This window comes from Rhinolophus sinicus, chromosome 7 (genome assembly GCF_057876585.1).
Source record: "Rhinolophus sinicus isolate RSI-liver-muscle chromosome 7, RSI-T2T, whole genome shotgun sequence".
In the NCBI taxonomy this organism is placed as follows: Eukaryota; Metazoa; Chordata; class Mammalia; order Chiroptera; family Rhinolophidae; genus Rhinolophus; species Rhinolophus sinicus.
Genome location: NC_142507.1, coordinates 11,080,299 through 11,092,612, shown reverse-complemented (window position 1 = coordinate 11,092,612; position 12,314 = coordinate 11,080,299). Strand labels below are relative to the sequence as shown.

The 12,314-nt window shown below is 39.1% G+C and overlaps 1 pseudogene; it reads right to left on the bottom strand.

The window, feature by feature from the left end:
- Positions 1 to 7,792: 7,792 nt before the first annotated feature.
- LOC109444044 (protein AMN1 homolog) lies at positions 7,793 to 11,656 on the bottom strand (annotated as a pseudogene).
- Positions 11,657 to 12,314: the final 658 nt, after the last annotated feature.

The following is a 12,314-nucleotide window of genomic DNA, read 5'->3' as shown; positions in this document are numbered from 1 at the left end:
CACTGCCAAAAGAACCCATTAAGATCCTTTAAGACACAGCTCAGCAGTCACCTCCTCTCTCAAGCTTTTTCCAACCACAACCCTTCCAGCAACCACAAAGAGCTGACTACACCCTCGTCACCCTACAGCCACGATACATACTTATTTTATTTTCTCATGTGTTTGCTGACCATTTCCTCTTCCTAGAAGGAAGTGTCCTTGAGAACAAAGATTGCATCTGATTTATCTTTATAGCCACAGTACCTAACTCAGTTATTGACACGTGGTAGATGTCAAATTTATTGAATGAATAAACAAAACAGTAGATTGAGGTTAGACTCTACAGACAGCATTAGGTAAAAATCCTGGTGTAATCAAATTACTCTTTACATCTCTAAATTGATTCTAAAGGACAGGATCCATGGTTTGTCGATATACCGTATCATCTTTTAGGAGGTCCAACTAAGCCAGTTTTTGGTTTTTTCCCATCGCTGGAACAAATAATTACATCTTTGTTTGAATTCCAAATGAAGTATTTGGCTTGCATTTCTGGGCCATACTGTAAAAAAAAAGGTGGGGGGCAATTGGAGGGGGGACATGACAACATTGGTGGTGGTAGTACAGATTCTGTGTATTTGAATTTACTTAAGTTAAATGTGTGTAAGAAAAATTCCATCATATCTCTCTTTATTTAGAAAAAAGTAGATACTGGAATAAACTAGAAATCCAACCAAAACAAAGGCTGTCAATAAAGAAGTAGTATTTAAAGGATGGGTCAGCTCTATCATAGGTAAGTAGACTATCCAGATCCAGGATGCCTGAGGAGTGACAAAAACTCTTTCCACTCACAAATATGCACCTAATCAACCTGCCAAGATTCCCGAGGTTCCTACTCATATTGTCACCAATATCCATGGGAGATGGACTACGTAAGTCAGAGATAGCTCATGTGCTTCATCTTAACTTCATTCAGCTTTTAGTGGCTGCCTTGAACACTGAGTTAGAAAGATGGTAAGGCCAAGTGTGGACTCCGAGGGGGAAGAGTGTTCATGTTGGCTGACAAGGGCTGCCGCGCCATCCTAGTATAAGCTGGGACATGGGACTCCTAGAAGACCTGAGCAGAGGAGGACAAGTAGGACGGCCTTGAATTAATTTCTCAGGTTACTTCTGATGGAGCAGTAATCAGAACAGACTCAGCCAAGGATAGCAGTGACTGGGAAACATACAACGCTTGCTAGAACTAGCGTGCTCTTCCCCCTCCCCAAATGAAGCTAGTTGATGACAAAATCGTGGGGACCCAGGAGAGCCAACATGAAATCAGTATACAGGCCCGACACTGGGTGAGTCTATGTTAGCAAATAAGAGCAAAATTGGTTCTGGGAGAAGCAATATGGGAGAAGGAGGCCAGGGGCCAAGAAGACAGAGCAGGGACTGGGCACTGAACACCTCGGGTATAGAGACCATAGCCGCCCTCCTGGGACTGGCTTACGGAGGCGACACGCCAGCCTGGCGAGGAACTGCCTTGACCCTCAAAAGGGGAAAAGCCTTAAGGAAATGAGATTCCATAATAAGAAAGACTTGCTTTTGAGAAGGGAACAGGTGGGTGCACAGAACAGAACCAGTTAAGATCTGCATGGGGTACGTCAGTCTCGGAGGGATAACTAGGAACGAGCATGGAGGTCCTGTGTGAAATGAAGTCGAACTCTACGGGAGGGACACAGAGTGGGAGACAAATGCAGGTAAATGGATTTGATTGGCATAAAAGTCCCTGAATCTACGGCAACCGATTCCATTGTCCAAACTCCTGTGAATAGCAAGGAGACCTAGGAGCCCCTGGGGTTTTCTGCCATTGGAAGGTGTGACATCAAAGAGACATTGATAAAGTAGATGCTGCAGCTGCCAGGAAAATAAAAGGGAAATCAGGTAATTAACAAGTGCTAAAAGACCAGAGCAGAGAAGAAGAAGCTTTTGAAAGAAACTCACCATATTTTTAAATGTGGAGGGAGGAGGGAATTAAGGAAAACACGCGAAAATAGCCTTTGAATCTGGCAGTTCGGCGTGAGGCCAGGGGAAAAGAAAGATTAATCTCAACTTCATTCATCATGCCCATTCTTGTGAGCACCGCTCAAAGGAGATTCGATGAAGGAAAAGGCTGAAACTAGTGGCTAAAATGGACCCTGGGGGATTATCAGCTAACATTCATTAGCATGGCAAAGTGAGAGCTCGTTACTGCACAATAACCAAAGGAGCCGTGCACAGTCTCAAAACCATCTTTCTGTGACAGGTGGACTGTCCCGGCAGCTGTAAGGATCAGTTTTTTGAATCATGTGAGGAGAAAATGTCACGATCCCACAGTAATGATAGAGCAACAAAGGAAAATGATCTCTCTCAGCTATTTTTAAAGGGCTAATGGTGCCCTTTGGCTCTGTCTAGTTCCAGAAATTATACACTCATGATAAGTACCAAGCAGCCCCAAACAAAGGAGCCCTGTTTTCCATTTTTCACCTACTCTTACTCCAATCTGCAGAAGCAAAAATAGAATGCTGTTATAATACTGGTCATTACAGGGAAGATAATGCCTCAGGCAAGAAATCAGTGTGTGGGGGGGGGGAACATTACCTTTAGATTATAAAAATCACACTCAGTGGTTTATCCAGCATACACACAAATAAAACCAGACTTGAACAAACTGGCAAGTGGGACTGACCATTTTTAAAACAAAGCATTTTAATGCTACAAATGAATGAAACTTCATGAAAATAGAAATATCCCACGATTTAACCTTCATTTTAATTAAGAGCACCGTCAGCAGGTTAAAAGAAAATTTTTCACTACTCTTTCAGAATAATGATTATGGTTATTGGGTTACTGTAGTAATCTCCTAATTAACAATTTACACTGTGAAAAGCAAAACTGTGAAACGATTTTACAAATTCTTAGGTCCATACGTAAAACAGTTCCTAGGCATTTAGCCATATAGATAAAGGGTAAGAATTGCAAACCCTAACACACACTGTTCTGCTGCCTGCAACCATAGGCATAAGTCAAGAAGATTTCTAGTGAAGCTTTAAATTTAATTTAGGTCAACTAATATTTGAAAAGGGAGACAAGCATACTCAATGGGGGAAAAAAGTTTCTTCAATAAATGAAGATGGGGAAACTGGATATTCACATGCAAAAGAATGAAACTGGGCCCCTATTTTACACAACTCACAAAAATTAACTCGAAATGGATTAAAGATCTAAATATTAAATCTGAAGCCTAGAATAAAATATAGGGAAAGTTCCTTGGCACTCCTCTTGGCAATGATATTTTGGATATGACAGTTAAAGCACAAGCAACAAAAGCAAAACTAAACAAGTGGGACTACACCAAACTAAAAAGGTTCTGCACAGCAAAAGAAACTATCAACAAAATGAAAAGACAACTTACAGAATGGAGAACATATTTGCAAACCATATATCTGTGAAGGGGTTCTTATCCAAAATATATAAGGAACTTGTACAACTCAGTACAAAATAATAATAATAATAATAATAATAATACAATTTCAAAATGGGCAAAAGACATGACTAGACATTTTTCAAAAAAAGACATACAAATGGCCAAACATACATGAAAAGATGTTCAACGTCATTAATCATCACGGAAATGCAAATCAAAACCACCTCACACCTGTCAGAACGGCTTATCAATAAAAGAGACACAAGAGACGTGCTGGTGAGGGTGGGGAGAAAAGGGAACCCTTGTGCACTGTTGGTGGGACTATAAATTGGTGCAGCCACTATGGAAAACAGTATGGAGTCTCCTCAAAAATTTAAAAATAGAACTGCCATATGATCCAGCAATTCCACTTCTAGGTATATATCCAAAGGAAATAAAATAACTACTTCAAACAGATAACTGCTCCGCCATGTTCCGTGCGGTATTATTCACAACAAGCAAGACATGGAAACAACCTAAGTGTCCGTCAACAGATGAATGAATGAAGAAACTGTGGTTTCTATATATACATAATAGAATATTATTCAGCCAAAAAAACAGAAGGAAATCCTGCCATTCGTTGGTGACAACAAGTCAGATACGGAACAACAATTACTGTATGATCTCATTTAAATGTGGAATCTAAAGAAAACTGAGAGTGCGTTGGTGGTTGGGGGTACGGGAGGGGGAGAAATGGGTGAAAGTGATCAAAGGGTAGAAACTTCCAGGTGTAAGATGAGTAAGTCCTAGAGAAATAATGCACAACACAGTGACTACTGTTAACAACACTGTATTGTATACTTGAAAGTTGCTAAGAGAGCAGATCTTAAAAGTTCTCACCACAAAAATAAAAGGTAACTATGTGAGGTGATGGATGTATTAATTAATCTTACTGTGGTAGTCGTTTTGCAGTGTATACATACAGTAAATCACGTGTACACCTTAAATTCACACATGTTGTATGTCAATTATATCTCAGTAAAGCTGAACAAAAATTTTTAAATAAAGTTTTCACAAAGACTTTAGACAAATTCTTTAGGGTTCCAGAAAATTTCACAAATACTGTTGACTAAAACTACTGTCAGAAAAATAAATGGCCAGAATCCAGTGAGATAATATACAGAAAAACATTTGTGAATGATGGCATGCTGTATAGATACAAGATCCCACTGTTTGGGGGAGGGAGTGTCAATATATACATATTATTTATTTAAAATATTTTTTCCAGCTTTGTTGAGTTATAATTAATAATAAAAATTGTATATATTTAAAGTATACAACATGATGGTTTGATATAAGGTATCCACTACTAGCATAGCTTTAAGAGTTCTGGAACATTGGGATTAAAAAAGAAATAGAGAAATGTATATAATGTTATAAACCAATGTTACCTCAATTTTAAAATATAGAGACCTCAGGAAAAGAGGTATGTCCTACAGTCATCTTTAAATAACTAATCCCCCCAACAAATATATATCCTATATTCTCCTAATTAACAAGGAGGAAAAATATGACCATGAAAAATGCACTCAAACTAAGATGTGGTTAGACTCATTACGTAACCATCTTTCTAAAATAAGAAGTATAATAAAAATAAACTCAGTGTAGGGCCGGCCTGGTGGCTCAGGCAGTTAGAGCTCCATGCTCCTAACTCCGAAGGCTGCCAGTTCGATTCCCACATATGGGCCAGTGGGCTCTCAACCACAAGGTTGCCAGTTCAATTCCTCGAGTCCCGCAAGGGATGGTGGGCTCCGCCCCCTGCAACTAAGATGGAACACGGCACCTTGAGCTGAGCTGCCTCCCGGGATGGCTCAGTTGGTTGGAGCGCGTCCTCTCAACCACAAGGTTGCTGGTTGAACTCCCGCAAGGGATGGTGGGCTGTGCCTCCTGCAACTAGAAAACAGCAACTGGACCTGGAGCTGAGCTGCGCCCTCCACAACTAAGACTGAAAGGACAACAACTTGACTTGGAAAAAAGGCCTGGAAGTACACACTGTTCCCCAATAAAGTCCTGTTGCCCTTCCCCAATAAAACCTTAAAAAAAAAATGTGTATACATTTAAAAAAAAAAAAATAAGCTCAGTATATTTTCTACAGATTATTTAGATGCCCAAGATGTTTATGTTACATCCTAAAGATTTAAGCTTCCAAATCAAAAAACTAACATTTTGCTTTTCATTTATTTAGAATTGCACTTGCCAAAGAAAAATATTTAAAGCAGTTTACTAGACACATTTAGACATTGAGTAAATTACCTGCACACTATTAACTATAAACGTGATGTTAAGTATAAAAGGCCATGACTCAGAGAGGAAAGGAGGAAGAGGAAGGGGGGCAAAGGTAGGGGAGGAGAGAGACAGAGACAGAGACAGAGAGATGTGTGCTTCTCAGAAGCCCCAGCCATATTGAAATGAGAGGAAGGACAGAGTTTTCCCAGCGTTGGCACTATGGGTGGCGGTTGAGAACAAACATGAAAGCCATGGAATTAACTAGTCTCAAGACTCCCAGTGGAACTCTGGCATACAGTTGCTGTTGGCCCCAGAGCTGACTCAGCCTTCCAGGTGCCGGGAAGGATTTGATTCTTGTCTGCAAACAACCTCCAGTGACCTTGGAAGGTCCGGAAGTGAATCAGGACTCCAGATGCCAGAGCATGCTGATTCCTTTTTAGGAAATTACTTCATGTCAACAGATTAATAGGTTAGAATGTGACCCATCTAAGCGATTTATCCCCTAACTTTAAGTGACAAAAGCAGAATACAAAAGATGTGACTGGTAATGAGAATTGATTATATCTAAACATGAGTATGGACAAGTCTAACAGGAAATATACAAAATAAAAAATTATGCTGAAAACTAACATAAATATTGTATGCCAATTATACTTAATTTTTTTTTTTAAGTTACATTGAGGTCACAGAATAATAAGACTTTTTTTTTTGACTTTGCTATATTCTTTTTGCCATTTCAACGTGATTATAAGGAAAAGTCAATAGACAAATGATAACCTGTGAGAAAATATTTACAACTTACATCCCAAAGAAGAGAGTATATAAAAAGCTCTTAACATTTGAGAAAAAAGACAAAAATCTCTGTAGAAAAAAAGTTTAAAAACCAAGCAGTTCTCTGAAAATGAAAGGCCACTTGCTTAACATGTGAAAAACATGCCTTAACCTCACCTCATAACTGTAAATTAAACTGCATTGAGATATAATTTCTCACATAACACATTGGCCAAAATCCAAAGCTTGACAATACACTCGCCTGGTGATGCTGTGGGGTAATGCACTCTCCTACATTGCTGGTGGGAATAAATTACAGATACATTAATTAACCTTAGACCTAGCAATTTCTCTTCTAGGAACCTATCTTATAGCTAGATCAGCACTAAACAACAGATTCACAGGGTTAGTCATTGCAGAATTGTTCGTAGTAACAAAAGATTGGAAACAACCCAAATGTTCACCAATAAGGAACTGATGGAATAAACTACCCACACAATGGAGTCACGGAAAAAGAATAAGATTTCTAAGTACTGAGAAGGAGTGATTTGAGTGGCTTCCAGTGTATAAGTGAAAAAAATCCACAATGGTATATATGAAATGCTGCCTTTTATATAAGAAAGAAGATAAAATAAGAAAATATATATACACATACACATATGTGTGTGTATTTTTTTATTTTGCTTAATTTTGCAGAAACTCTGGGAAGATTAACCAGAAATTAATGCTAATAGAGTTAGCATAGGGGAGTAGAGAGTGGGGAACTGGGAGAGAAGAGACAGGGATGTAAGCAAGACTTTCCTGAATACAGTAGTCCCCCCCTTATCTGAGGTTTCACTTTCTGGGTTTGCGTTACCCGCAGTCAACCATTTTTTGAAAATATTAAGTAGAAAATTCCAGAAATAAACAATTCATAAGTTGTTGGGGTTTTTTGTTGTTATTGTTGTTGTTGTTAATACTTTCAGAAATACTTGTACTTAGCATTCTCTTAACGTCTAGCCATATAGGTAAGTTTCTCTTATAACAGCTCAAAAAGCTGGGCAGGAGAAGGAAATCTCTAGGAAAAACAGATCATTTTAAAACTTGGTTATTTAAGAAACAGACACGGTACCAACCCTCCACACGCCCCCAACCCAAATCCATCAGAGGGCATGCTAGGATTACCATTTCAAACACTGACTCATCAAACAAATGGAATAACAGCACTGTTACAGCGTTTGAGTCTGGTTAAATCACAAACCATATTACTTATTGGAAAGACAATCTCCAAGACCTGGGAGAGTGAAGCTCATAGCTTCGGCAAGCATCAACAAACAGTCCATGTCACTTGCTTTAATTTTCTCCAAGACTTCTCATGAAGGATGTTACCAGGGGGCATCCATGGAACAGTAACATACATATCTGAGGACAGCAAGTAAGGACAGTTTCTACAGCCTCATCAGGCAGATTTATACAATGTCCCACATGAATCTCCTCTATTTCTCGGCACAAGGTCCACTAACAAGTGCAACCACACCATTGTCAGATACCTGAGTAGATGAAAAATCAACAGACGGCAAAAATAAGCAGTTTTCTCCTAATACATGTAAGGACACAGCAGTAATACCTAACTATGCAGCCACCTAAATCTATGACCTTTAATAGCTGGCAATTGCGTGCAAGAGCAAGGACTCGTTTATTCGTGAGACTGCAGCATCTTTTCAAAGAAGCTGCATGCAGATATGAACAAGATGAAGCCACAGCTTTTGTTCCTTTTGTAGTTATGGAAATTCTGTTTTCTTTTGAGAAATTTAAATTGAATTTGTTTAGTTTTCTGCAGTTACACAGGTACAGGAGAGCAGTATCTGAAATACCACAGCTCTGTAGATCTACAGTTTGGTCTTCAGGATGTAAAATTACAATAACCCGGGACCAGTGGGGATAGAATGCAATGGACTCAAATCAATGGAGGCACCGGAAGTGGAGGCAAATTATTGTGGATCCCACTTCTCTGACACCATGTAACGTTAATCAATTTTGACCAAGAACTCACTTATATTTGAATCTATTATCTGCCCCTGCTGGCTCATTATTTGAATCAGTCTTTCTTTTATGTTGGGAGACAAAGGCTTATGTCTGTGATATATCTGGAAATATTCTTCACGAAGCACCAAAGGCATAGATCCAGGAGCTGATAGGCCAGCTGCTGGGGGGGACATCACAGCTGTTCTTGGGTCTCGGGAGACTCCTCCTAGGTCCCAGGTTCATGAGAACCAGGCCAGAGACCATCCTTCAACTCCCACCCCTCATATAACCCGTAAGTTTTAAACTGTGTGCCATTCTGAGTAGTCTGATGAAATCTCCGGCTGTCCCACCCCATCCCACCTGGGACGTAAACCATCCCTTTGTGCAGCGGTCTCCATGCTGTAGACACTCCCCTCCCACTAATCATTTAGCAACCGTTTGGGTTATTAGATTGACTTTGGTCATTAGAGTGATTGTGGTACCACAGTGCTTGTGTCCAAGTCACCCTTGTTTTACTTAATAATGGCCTCAAAGCATAAGAGAGGTGATGCTGGCAATTCGGATCTGCCAAAGAGAAGCTGTAAAGTGCATCCATTAAGTGAAAAGGTGAATATGGCACAGTAAGATATTTTGAGAGAGAGCCCACATTCACATAACTTTTATTACAGTGTATTGTTATAACTGTTCTATTTTATGATTAGTTATTGCTGGTAAACTCTTACTGTGCCTAATTTATAAATTAAACTTTATCATCGGTATGTATGTACAGAAAAAAGCATAGTATAGATGGCGTTCGGTACTATCCACGGTTTCAGGCACCCACTGGAAAGTCCTGGAAAATATCCCCCAAGGATAAGGGGGACTGCTGTATACCTTTTTGATTTTTGACTCATAAAAATGTTTTAAATGTTTAAGGAATAGATTAAATTAAATCAAAAAAGGGAAAGCAATCCTAAAATTGAGACGAAATAGAAACAAACAGTTCTACATCAAATGAGTACCACACTGACATAAAGCAAAAAATTATATCAGGTGACTTTTGAATATGTATTTGCACTCTACATTTCCTGGTGGGATACAGGAACACTAAAAGAACCATGCAAAACATCCTCAAAATTTACTGCCTCTTCTCTGTCTGCCCTCTGTATGTTGCTTATAAGGGCACTTGTCATTGGATTTGGGACTCACTTAGATAATCCAAGATGATCTCATTTCAAGTTCCTAATTTAATCACATATGCAAAGACCTTTTTTGCAAACAAAGTTAACATTCACAATTCCAGGAATTAGGACATGAATGTATCATTATGGGAGCTCATTTAGCCCACTGTAGTCTGTCCTCAGACGACCAAAAATTCACATCCATTCCACATACAAAATACACTCAACCCATCTTAACATCCCCCAAAACTCAACTCTAAGTCCAAAACATCTTCTAAGTGTCAACTCAAAAGTCCCAAGTTTTATTTGCCTAATCATCTAAATCAGGTATGGCTAAGACTCTGGGTATGAGCCATCCTGGGGCAAAATTCTTCTCCATCTGTGCACCTATGAAATGAATAAACAAATTATCTGCTTCCAAAAACAGTGGTGGAACAAGCACAGGATAAGAGTTATGGAGGTTCCCATTCCAAAAAGGAGAACGTAGAAGAAACAAAAGGGGGGTAATTGGTCCCCAGCAAGTTTGAAATCCAGCAGCGTAAATTCCACTAGGTTTCTAAGCTGAGGAGTAATCCCCTGTGTCTCGCAGCTCTGCAGGCCTTATGTCCACTGCCCTCTGCTTCTGTGCCTGTGGCCCCATTCTCTGAGCCCAAGGCTCTGCCATTGGAGTCTTTCTTCCTTTTTCTTGAGGGTAGCACGTGTTTGCAGTGAACTCGCTCTGAGTCAATTTCCTGCCTGCAGCATGTTAGAAATCCAACAGCCTTCGTCCATTTAGTCCAGCCTCTGTCAACTTTCAGTTCAAGCTGGCCATGTTCCTGCTGATATAATATTCTCAAAACCTTGTGAGCCTCCTATGTGCGTCATGGAACACCACACCGTTAGACGAGAGGGTCCTCCATAGATGCTTCCTGGATAACCTCATCTCTATTCTCGACTTCTACTGAGATGGTTGACTGAATCCGTAAGTCACACCTAATCTTTTCTGCAAAACGTTGTCCAGCCAGCCAAGGTTGCAGAAAGCAACATCAATTTACAAAAATCAACTACATTTACACCACCAATAACTGGAAATTGAAATTTGAAAATAACATTTACAATAGCATCAAAATATTAGCTATTTAGGGATAAATCTAACAAAAGGTTTATCTGTACACTGATAATTACAAATAATGCAGAGAGAAATTCAAGAAGACCTAAATAAACGAAGAGATATACCACAGGTCCAAAGACCCCCAAAGATGTTGATTCTCCCCAAATTGACCTATAGATTTAAAGTAATCCCAATGAAAACCTTAGCAGGATTTTGTGTAGAAAATGACAACCTGATTCTAACAGTCATATAGAAATGCAAAGGACACAAAATAGCCAAAGGACTTTGAAAAAGAACATCACCAAAAACTGCAGTGTATGACCTCATTTCAACACTAATTAAGACAGTGACAGTGACAGGCATAACATTGACAAACAGATCACCAGACAGAGGAGAGGGCCCAGAAATAGACTCACACTTACGTGAACAACTGATTTTCAACAAAGATGTAAAAGTCATGCAGTGGAGATATGATAGCCTTTCTCCTTTTTTAACAAAATTTTTTAAAAATTTAAATACTAAGGATGGAAATAAAAAGCTTAAAATGGTAAGTTTTATTTACCACAAATCATTTTTAATGGAAATAATAGATAGATATGGAGCAAATATGACAAACTACTGACAATTGTTGAAGATAGTTGGTTGACGTATGAGTCCTCATTACACTCTTTCAACTTTTTGTATATTAGAAACATCCCCATAATAAATAAGCTTTTAGAAAAGAAAAGCAAAAATATTGACAATAAGGGAAAAAGAGGGAAGAAAGGAGAAGGAATCAAAGCAAGAAAGAGGAGGAAAGAGGGAAAGAGAAGGAAAAGGAGAAAAGTCCCTCTGTTTGCAAGACTGAGATTCCTCCTGTGCAGACTCCCTTGTACTCACTGGAGAGCAGACTGTCTGCAGCTCACACGTGTGGAAGCGACGCAAACATCCAGGCAAAAGCATCTCAGTGTAGGCCCACAGCGAAAGGCTGAGCAAGTGTTGCCCTGCACAAAGCACCACATAGGAGACACTGAGGATTTATATATATGGATTATTACAATTTTCCGAAAGAGAGAATCTATGAGCTCACAGGGGCCCAGTAAGGTAGGGTGACATTCAGAGAAAAGGAAACGGATAAATATGCAGGTCCTAAAGGGTTAGAGCTTGGACTAGAATACTATATAGTGTTGCTTTAGTTCACAAAGCCACTTTGTGCTTAATCACAACAAAAAGAATTTCATACGGAAATATTAAATACGATTTCCTATTACTTTTATTCCTGTTTCTTAAAAAATAAAATAAAAAGCATTTCTAAAGAGCTGCCTTTAATAAATAATTGATGTTCTTCATATCACCAATAATGTTTAAAATTACAAGTCTAGACTAATCACGTTTTAAATATTTTTTAGATGTCCTGATATGCCTGCCTCCCAAAAAGCATTAGCCGTTCTGAAGAATACATGATACTTCTGGGATTAAATTTATCAGCTGTAAAAGTGGTGCTGAGTCAGCATGGTTTTATAGGAGTTGATTACATTTTCCTCCTCCCAACTCCCACGTCTTCAATCTGAGAGTTGACCTGATTTATGGTATAAACATGTCAGAAGGCAATGTGAAACAA